Raw genomic sequence first — 6,027 nt, 5'->3', positions numbered from 1 at the left:
GACTTGGAAGAAAAAAAATATCTAAATCTTCCCAAGAAGATTCCCAAGAAGAGAATCATAAAGAAAGACAATGAATCTAACTGAGGAGTATTTTCTAAAAGCAAATAATCAGTCATTAACCTGCTTTGTCAATTTTAATATACTAATAGCAACTAACAAAGTCTAATTGTAAATGAAAACCACCTCTTGAACGGTAAAATTACAATGTTTAGTATTAAGGTCAAAACTAGACAAAATTCACATGTTATTATTAGTTATTGTTGGTAATAAATGCAATTAAACATAAAAGAATCGTAATTCTTGCACCATTTGTTCACTTAGACATGGACTTGTATTTTTCCCCCTCACAGATGTTACAATAATGGTGTCAACACTTTTATTTCTTCGTCCATAAGCTGAAAATTATGGCTGTTTCATAAATTGTTAACGTGCTTAGACGTCGTAGGCCCAGCTGCAGAGCCCATGAGTTCAGGCTTCTGCGTGGGCTTCATGTTTCACAATGACCTCAGCTTCCTCTGCTGAATGGGAACCAATGCTGGTAAGGACTTGTAAAACTGTTTTTGAAGGGTGAAGTTATGAAGAGGTGCTGCGGTGTCAAACATCTGCTTCATCCATTACACTGAAATAGCAGCAGTGAATGTACAGTAGGGCAAGGACCATCAATAAATTAAAACTCTCTTGTGGCCACACTTTCTTAGTTCAGTTGAGCTGCTTGGGGTTTGTGCCAATTCTATGCTAAGAAACAGGCACAAAATAAGAAAATGGAACTTTCTTCGGCTTGGAATCACTGCCTGGATTTGAAAGAGCCAACGTTTTCCTTCTCTGTTCACCTAAAAATAGTTGGCATTTATACATATTCCTAGTAAGATAATGACCACATAGTGGTTTTTTTAAAACATACATATATATATATATATATATATATATATATATATATATATATATATATATATATATATATATATATATATATATATATATATATATATATATATATATATATATATATATAATAGTTTGGTGATATTCATCCATTTTTTCACTTGTTACCAATTATGTTTTTCCAAGTGTAAATTTATCAGTTTTCTTTCACTAGTGCTCAGCCCAAATTCACTGGGAGAAGCAGTGATCAGAGGCATCACTCCAGTGGTGGGTTTCAAAAATTGTTCGATCCTACTCTGTGGGTGTGGCCTCCTTTGTGGGAGTGGCTTGCTGCCCATGTGACCGGATGGGAGTGGCTTGCTGCCCATGTGACCGGATATGAAGATGCCGACGACACTTGTCAGAACCACCTTAAATGACCTCACACACAGCACTGGCATGCATAAGAATATGATGTCAATTTGTTTTATAAAAGGCATCTTTGCTTTGCGTTAAAACAACTTCAACACACGCAATGTTCTGATTGCACCACAAACGCAGTAGTCATCCTTACCTTTCACAGAGGCACTGAGTTTTATAAATAGGAGCATGATAGTGTAGAATAATCATATCCAAGGACCAGTGGTGGGTTTCAAAAAATTTTGGAAGCTCTTCTGTAGGTGTGGCTTGCTTTCCGGGTCCACTGGTGGAACCTCTTCTAACCCTTTTGGTAGATTTGAGGAACCGGTTCTACCGAATAGGTGCGAACTGGTAGGAACCCACGTCTGCATCAATTTGGTGATATTGTGGTAGATGGTAATTTTGTAGAAATACCCACTTGTTCCTTTCAGTGAAAAGTCATTTCACCATTTTACCATGAATGTGTATGTGGATGGATGGATGGATGGATGGATGGAAGGATAGATAGATAGATAGATAGATAGATAGATAGATAGATAGATAGATAGATAGAGATAGAGATAATAGAGAAAGAGACAGACAGACAGGCAGACATGGATTATGTACTATATGAAAGCATAATTACAAATGCATACATCAACACTGCTGTGCAAGATAACACTTAGCAGAAGTAGAATGAAAGGTATAGATTCAAGTTGGGCGATAATTTTAATAGTGACCAGAAACAGTGAAACTATTTTTGTGCAGGAAGAAAAATTAAATGCAAAAAAATAATAATAATCCTAATGATATACTACGCTAATGAATGGATCCCTTATTCATACTGATCATGGTAGATTATTTGCTTTTTCAGATAAAGGTACATTGTCTAGCATTCTGTACTTAAAATGACCGTGTAAGTGATTGTATGAAAGAATCCTATCTGAGATCCTTCCGTCATTACACTCGACAAGGCATATTGTCTGATTTATGATATCTTCTATCAAGACTTGTTGGTAGTACTTACTGCTTTCCCTATGAAAAAAAAATGTCACACAAAACTGAAATCTTTCTCTACAATATGGAATGTTTTTTGAGATCCAAACATTTCTCTTTGTTGAAGTGAACAAGGGCTTGTATTTCAGTCTTTTCCCTTTTTTTAAAAAAAAACTTGGTTAATAGGACTGATACATTTTGTGGGAACGTTTAAAACTTTTCTTAGGGATACGTAATCATGCACGTCTAAACAGAACAAAATGTGAAAGTCAGAAAACCATAAAATGTATATATTCCGATATACTATATACAAACCAAATGGAAAATATTGCTTATAGGTTTTTGTTACGGGTTGAGGTTTACTAGATCATGCAATAATTTAACACATCCATTTCATATTATCTTCTTCTAAACAAGAAAATTATCGAAGACTTTAAAATAGAGTTTGTTGACCCAAACCTAAACTGACTATCTCATGAGAGATTACTTATGGAAACTTGTAAGTAAGCCTGTTTTATGATCCATTGGACAGTACTGAAGAAATCCATTCTGCAAAAGACGGATACAACAATTACAAGCAGGTGAGCAAATTGTATAACCCAAAGCAAGATAGGCCCAAGGGATCCAGGACAAACCACCCTGACATACAACTGGAATCTGTACAACATCTGGAATTGTGTAGCCCTTCAGGCAAAAGACATTTTCAAAACCCCAAGGAACAACCCAACTTATCAAGCTTGTAAGATCCATAAAAAAAAAACCTTTCTCGAGAGATGCTTAATATTGGCAAATCCATTCTGTTCTCATAACCTCCTTCTCATTATATTATAACAAGTACAAATTAATAGAGGCAAAACTGTAATTCGGTACAAGTAAAATGTGTGTATTTTTGGATAAGACATTAGAAAATATCAAATAATATCAATGTAATTATCAAATGTATCCAGTTTATATTAAGCAGCTTTAGACACACACACACACACACAGAAATATCTATCTATCTATCTATCTATCTATCTATCTATCTATCTATCTCTATCTCTATCTCTATCTCTATCTCTATCTCTATCTCTATCTCTATCTCTATCTCTATCTCTATCTCTATCTCTATCTCTATCTCTATCTCTATCTCTATCTCTATCTCTATCTCTATCTCTATCTCTATCTATATCTATATCTATATCTATATCTATAGTCTTTCGGGATTGGACCTATAAATAAAATTAAACTTACAAACTTACAAACTTACAAACTTACAAACTTACAAACTTACAAACTTACAAACTTACAAACTATATCTATATCTATACCTCTACCTCTACCTCTACCTCTACCTCTATCTATCTATCTATCTATCTATCTATCTATCTATCTATCTATCTATCTATCTATCTATCTATCTATCTATCTATCATCTTCTATCTATCATCATTATCTATCTATCATCTATCTATCTTCTATCTATCTTTCATCTATCTATCTATCTATCTATCTATCTATCTATCTATCTATCTCTATACTATCTATCTTCTTTCTATCTATCTATCTATCTATCTATCTATCTATCTATCTATCTATCTATCTATCATCTTCTATCTATCATCATTATCTATCTATCATCTATCTATCTTCTATCTATCTTTCATCTATCTATCTATCTATCTATCTATCTATCTATCTCTATACTATCTATCTTCTATCTATCTATCTATCTATCTATCTATCTATCATCTTCTATCTATCATCATTATCTATCTATCATCTATCTATCTTCTATCTATCTTTCATCTATCTATCTATCTATCTATCTATCTATCTATCTATCTATCTATCTATCTATCTATCTATATATATCTATATATCTATATATCTATATATCTGCAAATGTGTGTGATTCTTTGTTTAGACAACCAATTCATTACTCCTGGTATTTATTAATGTGTCAACAGGAGTCATGTCAAGGGTTTCTTTGTAAGAAAAAGGAGTGGGCAAAACTTAGAACTTGAGAACCTGCACTTAACGATGTGGAGAATGGCTATTCGAGTGAAGCCCTCAAAGTATTTAGCTCATTAAGCTTTCAACTCTAGCATCTGAAAAAGGGGGAGGCTAGTGAATACAGAAATCATTTCACTTAACCCTGAACTGTTTCTGTTGGTCCTTTGAACATCCTCCCAACATTCATATTCTTACACACAGAAAAACAATACCTTGACTAGCTGTAGTTAGGTCCTCTGTTTTGCTTTTTCACTTAAAAGGCAGCACCTCCAGCGAAAGAATTCCCCCCTAGCTTCCTTTGGCACACAGATGCAGTACTGAATCAAAGGGACAAGGGCCACCTATTGAATCTTTAACAAGGTTCCCTGCAGCCCACAGCAAGGAATAGTACAGCTGCTCCCTGACTTACGCCTTCCTTCAGCCTCGCACCTCAAAGCACTCAGTAAACGTTAACTAGCTACACCTTTCAACACTGGCATCTTAGATGATTCATGCCATTCCGTTCCCATAGACCAATAAACTTGGGGGCAGAAGAAAGGCAGGGATTTTCTAAAAGATAATCTATTTTGTTGAAGTTAATTAAATATGAACGCAGAATGATGAGCTAGCTCAGTGGTTCCCAAACGTGGCAACTTTAAGACTTGTGGACTTCAACTCCCAGAATTCTCCAGCCAGCTCTGCTCTGCTGGCTGAAGAATTCTGGGAGTTGAAGTCCACAAGTCTTAAAGTTGCCAAGTTTGGGAACCACTGAGCTAGAATTTCCTTAGATATCCCTTTAAAGAAAAGTGATTTCTTTTCCTATAGGACATTATTTAAGTTCAGCCTAGCTGTCCTAGATCTTGCGTATTATGTATTTGATGTCTTGGCAAACATTTAAGCCAGGGGTAGTCAACCTTTTTATACCTACCGCCCACTTTTGTATCTCTGTTAGTAGTAAAAACTTTCTAACCGCCCACCGGTTCCACAGTAATGGTAATTTATAAAGTAGGGAAGTAACTTTACTTTATGAAATTTATAAAGCAGAGTTACAGCAAACCCCTACCGCCCACCATGAAAGCTGGAACGCCCACTAGCAGGCGGTAGGGACCAGGTTGACTACCACTGATTTAGGCAATAAAATATTTACATTAGACTTTTTCTTTTTGTATTTGCACCTGGGTTCAAATGTTAAGCTTTGTACCTAGAGCAACTTGGTGTAATGATTAATGTATCAAGCTAAAAACCAGAACACTATGAGTTCTAGTCCCACCTTGCCAGCTGATTGACTTTGGTCCAGCCTTTTGGCTGTAGAAACATGAAAGTGATTTTCTTTTTTTTTAAAGTCCCCAGAATAGCAATAGCAGTAGCAATAGCAGTTCGACTTATATACCGCTTCATAGGGCTTTCAGCCCTCTCTAAGCGGTTTACAGAGTCAGCATATTGCCCCCAACAACAACCTGGGTCCTCATTTCACCCACCTCGGAAGGATGGAAGGCTGAGTCAACCCTGAGCTGGTGAGATTTGAACAGCCGAACAGCAGAACTGCAGTCAGCTGAAGTAGCCTGCCATGCTGCATTTAACCACTGCGCCGCCTCGGCTCTTGGTCTTAAATGCAAATCATCATGAGTGCTGCACTAAAAGACTCATAGGCCAAAAAGTTTAGTGAATCAAAAATGAAAAGAAGTAAAGAGTATGCCTTTAAATTTATTTTTCCCCAAAACAGTTGCTTGAAAAGTGGAATACCAACATTTGATTTTATTACTACATTGATCAATATTCTTTCCTTCCCCCAGTAGA

This window comes from Thamnophis sirtalis, unplaced genomic scaffold, assembly GCF_051295495.1.
Source record: "Thamnophis sirtalis isolate CommonGarterSnake01/CBP01778 unplaced genomic scaffold, rThaSir2_p1.2 scaffold_11, whole genome shotgun sequence".
Lineage (NCBI taxonomy): Eukaryota > Metazoa > Chordata > Lepidosauria > Squamata > Natricidae > Thamnophis > Thamnophis sirtalis.
Note: the sequence above shows the minus strand (reverse complement) of the source record.